Source organism: Delphinapterus leucas, chromosome 17, assembly GCF_059928025.1.
Source record: "Delphinapterus leucas isolate spDelLeu-1000000601 "Yukka" chromosome 17, BTC_Dleu_Yukka2, whole genome shotgun sequence".
Taxonomy (NCBI): domain Eukaryota; kingdom Metazoa; phylum Chordata; class Mammalia; order Artiodactyla; family Monodontidae; genus Delphinapterus; species Delphinapterus leucas.
In genome coordinates this window covers 18,365,963-18,379,108 of record NC_143145.1, presented here as the reverse complement: position 1 = coordinate 18,379,108, position 13,146 = coordinate 18,365,963, and the positions used below count along the sequence as shown (strand labels likewise).

General features: G+C 40.2%; 1 protein-coding gene across 1 annotated transcript in view; it reads left to right on the top strand.

Annotated features, from left to right (window-relative positions):
• Positions 1–13,146, top strand: part of MTBP (MDM2 binding protein) — a 128,875-nt gene that overhangs the window by 76,197 nt on the left and 39,532 nt on the right. The gene's annotated exons all lie outside the window — the stretch shown is intronic.

Genomic DNA, 13,146 nt, shown 5'->3' with positions numbered 1-13,146 from the left:
TTGAGCTCCTCCCATCAAGAGATGGAGTCTATCTCCCTCGTCCTTGCATCTGGGCTGGCAGTGTGACTTGCTTTGACTGGTAGAATATGGTATAAATGACATGGTGTGAGCCAGAACCTAGGCTTTGACCATCTTGCAGCTTCCGGTTTGCTCTTGTAGAACCTTGCCTGAATGTAAGGTAGGCACATAGGGGAACTGGTCTAGCCTACTAGATGTTGAGAGGCCATACAGAAGAGAACTGAGGTGACCCAGTAGACAGCCAGACTGGCTGCAAGACAGTGAGTGAGGCATCTTGGACCTCAGTCCAACAGAATGCTCCAGCTACATACAGCCATATTCTGTGAGTGAACCCAGGCAACCCACAGAATCGTGAGATAATATGGCACTGTGTTCTAAGCCGCTAGGTTGTGAAGTGGTTTGTTTTGTGTAAACATTATGTTCTGTTCATGTTGAAGAATTCATTGAGAGGCCAGGTGCAAGAAGGAAAGTTGCAAAAACTTCACTGATTAAGGTCTTAGTTCGAAGGCCTGACTTGAAGAAGAAAGAAGTCACTTCTTTCTGGACTGGGTTTGCCTTTCTTGTGAGACCCAGAAAACTTGCAGAGGAAGCATTTCCTTCACCCCTTGTGCAGGTGAAAATGACAAAGCAGAGACACTGCAATTAATGAGGGGTTGTGAAGGTCTTTCCTGGACTTTCCTTTGAGTTCTTGGGACGAAATAGACTATACTCATCCAAAGAATTACAGTTGAAAGTTGCTGAAAATATAACTGGCTTTATTTCTTGAAAAGAACAAAGTTTTTTTTTCAACATTCCCAGGCGCTGCTCCAAGCTAAGGCAGAATCACAGCCATCAGGCCAAGTGTGAGAGCAGGATGGGCTCTGCCCGAGGCTAGAGTCAGGGTTAGAGGCCTTACCCGCGTGCTGCCTGTGCCTTGAGGGATAGGCTGCGTGTGCATCAGCTCCCACTTCTCTTGTGCGCACTGGTCATCCTTAGTTTTCACCGTCCTCCACCTCTGCCCTACTCTTTTTGCTGTGACACTGTCTGAGCAATGTTCTCAGTGTCGAGTCTTATACTCTTGCAATAAACTGCCTTTTTTATGTCGAAGGAAAAAAACAATGGAGGATGAAAGGCCAAAATACAGGTTCCTACTGCTTTTCTGTTATCAGACAAATGTGTTTCCATCCCTTACTTGGACATGGTTTAGTTATTTTAATGAGGTATTAGACTTGCTTCCCCTAGTGAAATCCAATTTACTGTAATTTAGAGGACTGGGTGACATGATAATCAATTTCCAGTCCTATATTCAAATAGTTCTGTTATGTAAGATTTTATAAACAAGTTAAAAATATTATTCACTACTATCAGAACATTATTACCCATAAAAAGAAAACCTTATTTATTTATTTATTTTTTAAACATCTTTATTGGAGTATAATTGCTTTACAATGGTGTGTTAGTTTCTGCTTTACAACAATGAATCAGTTATATATATACATATGTTCCCATATCTCTTCCCTCTTGCGTCTCCCTCCCTCCCACGCTCCCTGTCCCACCCCTCCAGGCGATCACAAAGCACTGAGCTGATTTCCCTGTGCTATGCGGCTGCTTCCCACTAGCTATCTATTTTAGGTTTGGTAGTGTATATATGTCTATGCCACTCTCTCACTTTCTCCCAGCTTACTCTTCACCCTCCCGATATCCTCAAGTCCATTCTGTAGTAGGTCTGTGTCTTTATTCCCGTCTTACCCCTAGGTTCTTCATGACATTTTTTTTTCTTAAATTCCATATACATGTGTTAGCATACGGTATTTGTCTCTCTCTTTCTGACTTACTTCAGTCTGTATGACAGACTCTAGGTCTATCCACCTCATTACAAATAGCTCAATTTCGTTTCTTTTATGGCTGAGTAATATTCCATTGTATATACATGCCACATCTTCTTTATCCATTCATCCGATGGACATTTAGGTTGTTTCCAACACTGGGCTATTGTAAATAGAGCTGCAATGAACATTGTGGTACATGACTCTTTTTGAATTGTGGATTTCTCAGGGTATATGCCCAGTAGTGGGATTGCTGGGTCATATGATAGTTCTATTTGCAGTTTTTAAAGAAACCTCCATACTGTTCTCCACAGTGGCTGTATCAATTTACATTCCCACCAACAATGCAAGAGGGTTCCCTTTTCTCCACACCCTCTCCAGCATTTATTGTTTCTAGATTTTTTGATGATGGCCATTCTGACTGGTGTGAGATGATATCTCATTGTAGTTTTGATTTGCATTTCTCTAATGATTAGTGATGTTGAGCATTCTTTCATGTGTTTGTTGGCAGTCTGTATATCTTCTTTGGAGAAATGTCTATTTAGGTCTTCTGCCCATTTTTGGATTGGGTTGTTTGTTTTTTTGTTATTAAGCTGCATGAGCTGCTTATAAATTTTGGAGATTAACCTTTGTCAGTTGCTTCATTTGCAAATATTTTCTCCCATTCTGAGGGTTGTCTTTTGGTCTTGTTTATGGTTTCCTTTGCTGTGCAAAAGCTTTTAAGTTTCATTAGGTCCCATTTGTTTATTTTTGTTTTTATTTCCATTTCTCTAGGAGGTGGGTCAAAAAGGATCTTGCTGTGATTTATGTCATAGAGTGTCCTGCCTATGTTTTCCTCTAAGAATTTGATAGTTTCTGGCCTTACATTTAGGTCTTTAGTCCATTTTGAGCTTATTTTTGTGTATGGTGTTAGGGAGTGTTCTAATTTCATTCTTTTACATGTAACTGTCCAGTTTTCCCAGCACCACTTGTTGAAGAGGCTGTCATTTCTCCACTGTACATTTCTGCCTCCTTTATCAAAGATAAGGTGACCATATGTGCGTGGGTTTATATCTGGGCTTTCTATCCTCTTCCATTGATCTATATTTCTGCTTTTGTGCCAGTACCATACTGTCTTGATTACTGTAGCTTTGTAGTATAGTCTGAAGTCAGGGAGCCCGATTCCTACAGCTCCGTTTTTCTTTCTCAAGATTGCTTTGGCTATTCGGGGTCTTTTGTGTTTCCATACAAATTGTGAAATTTTTTGTTCTAGTTCTGTGAAAAATGCCAGTGGTAGTTTGATAGGGATTGCATTGAATCTGTAGATTGCTTTGGGTAGTATAGTCATTTTCACAATGTTGACACTTCCATTCCAAGAACATGGTATATCTCTCCATCTATTTGTATCATCTTTAATTTCTTTCATCAGTGTCTTTTAGTTTTCTGCATACAGGTCTTTTGTCTCCTTAGGTAGGTTTATTCCTGGATATTTTATTCTTTTTGCTGCAATGGTAAATGGCAGTGTTTTCTTGATTTCACCTCAGATTTTTAATCATTAGTGTATAGGAATGCCAGAGATTTCTGTGCATTAATTTTGTATCCTGCTACTTTACCAAATTCATTGATTAGCTCTAGTAGTTTTCTGGTAGCATCTTTAGGATTCTCTATGTATAGTATCATGTCATCTGCAAACAGTGACAGCTTTACTTCTTCTTTTCTGATTTGGATTCCTTTTATTTCCTTTTCTTCTCTGATTGCTGTGGCTAAAACTTCCAAAACTATGTTGAATAAGAGTGGTGAGAGTGGGTAACCTTGTCTTGTTCCTGAGCTTAGTGGAAATGCTTTAAGTTTTTCACCATTGAGGACAATGTTGGCTGTGGGTTTGTCATATATGGCCTTTATTATGTTGAGGAAAGTTCCCTCTATGCCTACTTTCACAGGGTTTTTATCATAAATGGGTGTTGAATTTTGTCGAATGCTTTCTCTTCATCTATTGAGATGATCATATGGTTTTTCTCCTTCAATTTGTTAATATGGTGTCACGTTGATTGATTTGCATATATTGAAGAATGCTTGCATTCCTGGAAAAAACCCCACTTGATCATGGTGTATGATCCGTTTAATGTGCTGTTGGATTCTGTTTGCTAGTATTTTGTTGAGGATTTTTGCATCTATGTTCATCAGTGATATTGGCCTGTAGTTTTCTTTCTTTGTGACATCCTTGTCTGGTTTTGGTATCAGGGTGATGGTGGCCTCGTAGAATGAGTTTGGGAGTGTTCCTCCCTCTGCTATGTTTTGGAAGAGTTTGAGAGGATAGGTGTTAGCTCTTCTCTAAATGTTTGATAGAATTCGCCTGTGAAGCCATCTGGTCCTGGGCTTTTGTTTGTTGGAAGATTTTTAATCACAGTTTCAATTTCAGTGCATGTGATTGGTCTGTTCATATTTTCTATTTCTTCCTGCTTCGGTCTTGGCAGGTTGTGCATTTCTAAGAATTTTTCCATTTCTTCCAGGTTTTCCATTTTATTGGCATAGAGTTGCTTGTAGTAATCTCTCATGATCTTTTGTATTTCTGCAGTGTTCAGTTGTTACTTCTCCTTTTTCATTTCTAATTCTGTTGAGTCTTCTCCCTTTTTTTCTTGATGAGTCTGGCTAATGGTTTATCAGTTTTGTTTATCTTCTCAAAGAACCAGCTTTTCGTTTTATTGATCTTTGCTACTGTTTCCTTCATTTCTTTTTCATTTATTTCTGATCTGATTTTTATGATTTCTTTCCTTCTGCTAAGTTTGGGGGTTTTTTTGTTCTTCTTTCTCTAATTGCTTTAGGTGCAAGGTTAGGTTGTTTATTCGAGATGTTTCCTGTTTCTTGAGGTAGGATTGTATTGCTATAAACTTCCCTCTTAGAATTGCTTTTGCTGCATCCCGTAGATTTTGGGTCGTTGTGCCTCCATTGTCATTTGTTTCTAGGTATTTTTTGATTTCCTCTTTGATTTCTTCAGTGATCACTTCGTTATTAAGTAGTGTATTGTTTAGCCTCCATGTGTTTGTATTTTTTACAGATCTTTTCCTGTAATTGATATCTAGTCTCATAGTTGTGGTCAGAAAAGATACTTGATACAATTTCAATTTTCTTAAATTTACCAAGGCTTGATTTGTGACCCAAGATATGATCTATCCTGGAGAATGTTCCATGAGCACTAGAGAAAAATGTGTATTCTGTTCTTTTTGGATGGAATGTCCTATAAATATCAATTAAGTCCATCTTGTTTAATGTATCATTTAAGGCTTGTGTTTCCTTAGTTATTTTCATTTTGGATGATCTGTCCATTGGTGAAAGTGGGGTGTTAAAGTCCCCTACTATGAATGTGTTACTGTCGATTTCCCCTTTTATGGCTGTTAATATTTGCCTTATGTATTGAGGTGCTCCTATATTGGGTGCATAAATATTTACAATTGTTATATCTTCTTCTTGGATCGATCCCTTGATCATTATGTAGTGTCCTTCTTTGTCTCTTCTAATAGTCTTTATTTTAAAGTATATTTTGTCTGATATGAGAATTGCTACTCCAGCTTTCTTTTGGTTTCCGTTTGCATGAAATATCTTTTTCCATCCCCTTACTTTCAGTCTGTATGTGTCTCTAGGTCTGAAGTGGGTCTCTTGTAGACAGCAAATATATGGGTCTTGTGTTTGTATCCATTCAGCCAATCTGTGTCTTTTGGTGGGAGCATTTAGTCCATTTACATTTAAGGTAATTATCGATATGTATGTTCCTATTCCCATTTTCTTAATTGTTTTGGGTTCGTTATTGTAGGTCTTTTCCTTCTCTTGTGTTTCTTGCCTAGAGAAGTTCCTTTAGCATTTGTTGTAAAGCTGGTTTGGTGGTGCTGAACTCTCTCAGCTTTTGCTTGTCCGTAAAGGTTTTAATTTCTCTATCGAATCTGAATGAGATCCTTGCTGGGTAGAGTAATCTTGGTTGCAGGTTTTTCTCCTTCATCACTTTAAATATGTCCTGCCAGTCCCTTCTGGCTTGCAGAGTTTCTGCTGAAAGATCAGCTGTTAACCTTATGGGGATTCCCTTGTGTGTCATTTGTTGTTTTTCCCTTGCTGCTTTTAATATGTTTTCTTTGTATTTAATTTTTTACAGTTTGATTAATATGTGTCTTGGCGTATTTCTCCTTGGATTTATCCTGTACAGGACTCTCTGTGCTTCCTGGACTTAATTGACCATTTCCTTTCCTATATTCGGGAAGTTTTCAACTATAATCTCTTCAAATATTTTCTCAGTCCCTTTCTTTTTCTCTTCTTCTTCTGGAACCCCTATAATTCGAATGTTGGTGCATTTAATGTTGTCCCAGAGGTCTCTGAGATGGTCCTCAGTTCTTTTCATTCTTTTTTCTTTATTCTGCCCTGTGGTAGTTATTTCCACTGTTTTATCTTCCAGGTCACTTATCCGTTCTTCTGCCTCAGTTATTCTGCTATTGATCCCATCTAGAGTATTTTAAATTTCGTGTATTGTGTTGTTCATCGTTGTTTGTTTCATCTTTAGTTCTTCTAGGTCCTCGTTAAATGTTTCTTGCATTTTGTCCATTCTATTTCCAAGATTTTGGATCATCTTTACTATCATTATTCTGAATTCTTTTTCAGGTAGACTGCCTATTTCCTCTTCATTTGTTAGGTCTGGTGGGTTTTTATCTTGCTCCTTCATCTGCTGTGTGTTTTTCTGTCTTCTCATTTTGCTTATCTTACTGTGTTTGGGGTCTCCTTTTTGCAGGCTGCAGGTTCGTAGTTCCCGTTGTTTTTGGTGTCTGTCCCCAGTGGCTAAGGTTGGTTCAGTGGGTTGTGTAGGCTTCCTGGTGGAGGGGACTAGTGCCTGTGTTCTGGCGGATGAGGCTGGATCTTGTCTTTCTGGTGGGCAGGTCCACGTCTGGTGGTGTGTTTTGGGGTGTTTGTGGACTTATTATGATTTGGGGCAGCCTCTCTGCTAATGGGTGGGGTTGTGTTCCTGTCTTGCTAGTTGTTTGGCATAGGATGTCCAGCACTGTAGCTTGCTGGTCGTTGAGTGAAGCTGGGTGCTGGTGTTGAGATGGAGATCTCTGGGAGATTTTCGCCGTTTGGTATTATGTGGAGCTGGGAGGTCTCTTGTGGACCAGTGTCCTGAAGTTGGCTCTCTCACCCCAGAGGCACAGCACTGACTTCTGGCTGCAGCACCAAGAGCCTTTCATCCACATGGCTCAGAATAAAAGGGAGAAAAAGTAGAAAGAAAGAATTAGTAGAAGAAAGAAAGAAAGAAGGAAAGAAAGGAGGGAGGGAGGGAGGAAGGAGGGAAGGAAGGAAAAAAAGAAAGAAGATAAAGTAAAATAAAATAAAGTAAGATAAAATATAATAAAGTTATTAAAATAAAAAAATTATTAAGAGAAAAAAAACAAAAAAAGACGGACGGATAGAGCCCTAGGACAAATGGTGGAAGCATAGCTATACAGACAAAATCTCACACAGAAGCATACACATACACACTCACAAAAAGAGGAAATGGGGGAAAAAATCATAAATCTTGCTGTCAAGTCCACCTCCTCAATTTGGGATGATTCGTTGTCTATTCAGGTATTCCACAGATGCAGGTACATCAAGTTGATTGTGGAGCTTTAATCCGCTGCTTCTGAGGCTGCTGGGAGAGATTTCCCTTCCTCTTCTTTGTTCTCACAGCTCCTCTTCTTTGAGCTCACAGCTCTCAGCTTTGGATTTGGCCCCGCCTCTGCGTGTAGGTCGCCGGAGGGCGTCTGTTCTTCGCTCAGACAGGGCGGGGTTAAAGGAGCAGCTGATGCGGGGGCTCGGCTCACTCAGGCCGGGGGAGGGAGGGGCATGGAGTGCGGGGCGGGCCTGCGGCGGCAGAGGCCGGCATGACGTTGCACTAGCCTGAGGCGCGCCGTGCGTTCTCCTGCGGAAGTTGTCCCCGGATCCCGGGACGCTGGCAGTGGCGGGCTACACAGGCTTCCCGGAAGGGAGGTGTGGATAGTGACCTGTGCTCGCACACAGGCTGCTTGGTGGCGGTAGCAGCAGCCTTAGCGTCTCCCGCCCGTCTCTGGAGCTCCTTTAAGCAGCGTTCTTAATCCCCTCTTCTCGCGCACCAGGTACGTGGGGGGTTTCTTGCCTTTTGGGAGGTCTGAGGTTTTCTGCCAGCGTTCAGTAGGTGTTCTGTAGGAGTTGTTCCACGTGTAGATGTATTTCTGGTGTATCTGCGGGGAGGAAGGTGATCTCCGCGTCTTACTCTTCCGCCATCTTCCCGGAAGCCCCAGAAAACCTTTTTTAAAAGAGGATTTTTAAATGCACATTTAAGAAGTTCATGTGATATAGTGGGTATTACAGTCATATGATCCCTGGCCCCATTTCTCAGCAGTAACTGATAGTAAGAGGCCTTTTTAAAAAAATGTATCCTTGTGGACATTTTTATACAAGCACAAGCGTATTATACACACGTCCATCGCTCCTCAACCGAGCAGACCCAACACCCCTTCTAATGGCCCCTTTACTGTCATCAGGTGAAATTGATAAATACTGTCCTTAGGCCAAGTTCCCTAGAAAATGAAACAGGAGGCAAGGATTAGGTGCTGATGCTTTATTTAGGAGGCCCAAGTCCCAAGGCCTTCACTGAGAGTGAAGACAAGAGGCGGGCAGGAGGCAGGGAAGGAAGGCAGGTGATGCATGATGACACCGGCTGCTGCTTCATGAAGCCCAGAGAGACGCAGCCAGTCACCTAGCAGGTGTGCAGTCACATGGGATGCCTCTCAGGATATACGGTGCATGGTCCACAGGAAGGAGGCAGAGGAAGGTTATCTGCCCAGCTCCTTCCTATGATCATCTCCCGTTTGGCTCCACAAAGGTTTCAATAAATCGCCTACAGATCACGGTTGCTCAGGTCATCACCTTTAGCAGCTGCTCAGGACGCCTATGCCCTACAGAGCGGCTTTTCATCCAAGTCTGGCATTGATGAGAGAACCCAGAAATGCAAGTATGTCTCTCCTTAGCCTGGCTGCCTGGCAGCAGCCCAGGGGAGAGGTCAGGGGAAGCAGCGTTTCCAGGCAAGCAATGGATTGGCTCTAAGTGGCAAAAACACTTAGGTCAAGCAGAGCTGTCTGTGGTGATGCCTGAAGTTGAATAAGCGGGTGAAAAGTCTGGGAGACCAGCCAATCGCATTGAGGGAATCTGAGGAGATACACAGGATGTGCCTATTAGAGTAATCTAACCTACATGCACTCAGAAATTTTTTTTTAATTGATATCCTCTAATTGTAAAGAAGTTTTGGAAAAGATTAATGATAATAAAATAATATGCATTTCAATATGGAGAAGCTGGGGTACTACTACACTGAAAGACAAAATGAAGTAGTCGAATATTTGACTTTTAGTTGGATTCAGCATGAATGAGGCACATATAATAGCCGTCATGTGTTTGACTCAAGTACCACAAACACACTCGCTACCAGTGACTTGTTTTTATAAAATGCCCTGAGCAAAACAAAAACACGACCTTTCTTCCATATGCATGGTAGTTGTATACCTAGAAAATTCAGAATATATTGAATCAGTCAAAAAATGTTTTCATTTGTAAAATGTAGTCAGGTCTAGGCTCAGATCATTATACGTGTTTTTCACCTAACTCAGCAGGCACAAAAATTGTGTGGGAAATGGTTCTATTGGATGTGAGGACTGTCGTCACATTGCAGGGAATCTAACCAACCCTGGCTCTTGTTCATCAAACTGATAGTGTCATACTCCTGCACCCCTTCCCCCGCCCCAGCCCCATCATTGTGACAACAACACTAGCACAGACTTCCAAATGCCCCGCAGTACCATTCTTCTTGAGAACCACTTCTTTTGAAAGAACAAATGGACTATATATCTACATATCTATATCTGCATTTTTCAGAACTTGCATTTAGAAATTCTGTCCATATTAGATGGACCATTCTTTGTAACAGCTGCAGAATATTGATGCATTGGTGAGCCATGATTTATTTAGCGCTATCGACGGTCACGTGGACCTTTTCAGCTTGTTACGAATGTTGCTGCAAAGATGATCTTTATACATTAGCCTTTGTGCACTTCTGTAATATATCTGTAGGACAAGTTCCCATAAGTCAAAAGGTACATGTATTTGTAAATTTTTATAGATATTGCAAAATTGCCCTCCAAATTATTGCCAGATACATACCTACAAATTTATACCTACAGGTATATGCCTGTTTTCCCATCACTTCCCACCACTAAGTATTGTGGAAGCTTTAATCTTGGCCAATTTGTTCTTTAAAGATAAAAACGAGAAAGTTTAAATATCCTATTTAAAGCCATTTTCAGATCATTTTATATTACCTAGGAGCCCCCAGCCTTGATTTGTCTTTTATACAGGACACTCACGTGGAAAACAGATTGGACTTTCAGTGTTTTCTAGAGTAGAACAGGGTGATGACTAAATTTGACACAGACGTTAAGTTTTGGCTCTACGGGTGTAAGAATTTTCTAACAACTCTAGCCATCCGGCAATGGGATGGCTGGCCTCAGGAGATAAGGAGCCTCCGCCATATAGCTGAAAATGTTCAGTTTCAGGTGGAATGAACAAGTACAAGGGATGTTCAGAAAGAGATTCCTGAATTTAGTGGCATATGCTACAAGGTCAATGTTTCTCAAAATGTAGTATTTGGATTATAGTGTATGTGGTGGTGGCACAGATTTTTCCAAAAATTATAATTGGTGTACATTCATATTTTTTTAAATTAATTTTATTTATTTATTTATGGCTGTGTTGGGTCTTTGTTTCTGTGCGAGGGCTTTCTCTAGTTGTGGCAAGCGGGGGCCACTCTTCATCGCGGTGCGCGGGCCTCTCACTATCGCGGTCTCTCTTGTTGCGGAGCACAGGCTCCAGACGCGCAGGCTCAGTAATTGTGGTTCACGGGCCCAGTTGCTCCGCGGTATGTGGGATCTTCCCAGACCAGGGCTCGAACCCTTGTCCCCTGCATCGGCAGGCAGATTCTCAACCACTGCGCCACCAGGGAAGCCCTACATTCATTTTTATATGTATACACCATGTTGCTATATTACTAGCAAATTCCATATCCTAAAATATCAATACTAAGGTAGTATTGCTAAAATTATAGGTAAACTTTGAGCAATAATGTGCTTGATAACCTCTGAAGTCTCTTCAAAACAGATTCTACAGTTCTAAATCTCAATACTACTAAATTTTCAAATAGTAAAAGACTTCTCAACCCCAGCCTGTTACATTTATTACAAGTAACTTAGACACGAACCAAGTTCTACAGAGAATTTGAGTTTTTGGAGCTTGGTGTACAGGTAAAATCCCATGAAAATTTAGTTAAAATGAGAGTTGAAAGCCCTAAGCCCCAGGTGAAGACCCATCCTGGAACTATACACACAAAAACACACAAAAAAATTGCTAGTGGCATCATCCCCTCACCTCCACCCACTAGCACCTTTCAAGGCCAGTCTTGGAGGCACAGACTAACAGGATGTGTCTTTACACACCCATATCCCTCTGTGGCTATTAGGAAACCACCAGCCAGCCCACCATATTCAGAGATGAATATTTATTTAATTCATATATCAATTTTACATGATATCCATAGTGCTATAAACATAGGCACATTTTTTTTTTAACTCATGGTACATTCAAAAATTACTCCCTTACCCCAGTCTACTCCAATCCCATCAAGATAGAGTATCCAGTATTTGTAACAGGGGCCAGAAAGGCCCTGCTCATTAATTTCAGAAGAATCCTTCTGCCCGTTAAGACCTCCTTCTGACTTCAACCAAGCAGGGTCAACAAGCATTTGGATAAAGAAACATGCATTTTTCAGCATTTTAATGCATCAATTGATAGAATTAATGAAATGTCTCTGCCTGAGTGTTTTTTTGAATAGGTTTATAGTTTTGTTCCTCCTACTTAATTCAAGTCAGAAAAAAAAACTGATAGCAATCTTCCTGTTGGTTTTCTTTAAATTCCAATGGGATGGTTTAAAGATATGTCACCACACCAAAGGGCTCACCTAATCACATCTAACAAATGGGCAGCTTCCCACAAAATATAGATTAAGACATCATTCATTGGTGTTGGTTTGCCCCTAAAAGGACAGACATTGTGAGTTTAATAATTCATCAATTCAAATAAGAAACAGATTGAGCACAGAGGGAACTGGACAAAAACAAACCCCCCAAAATCACTCAGTTGATTTGCTAACCATACCCACGCACGATCCAGATGTATGAGTTTGTGTTGTTCACAACATTCATAACACACATCAACAAGATTAAATCTACAGTGTAAACTTATAACCTGTTGAATTCAGAATGAGAAAAAATGAGTATTTAAATTGATTCATCATAGCCACTCTGATATGATACAATTTAACTTTGAGGAAGAAAAATGATTTATATACACAATTCTCTTAGTAAAATTTTCTATTTCTTGCTAATAACACATTTTAATTCAGAAAATGCATTAACTTTATTCAAATATATTTTTCTAAAATATAAATATTTAAATTAAACTTTTATAAACACGGAGAATGTAGTTTCTGTTGACCCGCATCCAGATATTAATCAGTCCAAAACTCAAGTGATGAAATAATATTTGTAATTATGATCATTTTGTCTATAAATATATAATAGGATCTCTGCAACTAAATTATGAGTAATTAACTCACACTTCATGTAGTACTGAGCACCTTAGATTACACATTGTTGAATTAAGCTATTGGCATTAATATATGTATTTTAATATGTTATTTACAATACACAAGTATAATTCTCTCGTATAACAACATTCCAGTGATTTTGAAAATATATAATGAAAGAGTACGTTACAATTTACAATTCATCAAAGATTTCCTACAATATTCAGGCTGGGACTTCACTCTTTAGCATTTTAAAATAGGAAACAAAACAAAATCAGTGTCCTAAAGCTGTGTTTTCCAAAATGTATTTTTTGTTTTGTTTTGTGTGTGTGTGTGTTTTGACACTAGCTTCACAAGATGCTTCTTTAGAGAGGAGTTCTGTAGGTAAGCATTAGGAATGGCACACAGGATGCCCCCCCTTGCAGAATCGCAATGTGCAATGAAGTCTTTGAGGAGGCCTGCAATCATGAAATCTGTTTAACATTTTTTAACTCAGTATTGAACAAACTTTTTTTTTTTTTTTTTTTGCGGTACGCGGGCCTCTCACTGTTGTGGCCTCTCCCATTGCGGAGCAACAGGCTCCGGACGCGCAGGCTCAGCGGCCATGGCTCACGGGCCCAGCCGCTCCGCGACATGTGGGATCTTCCCAGACCTGGGCACGAA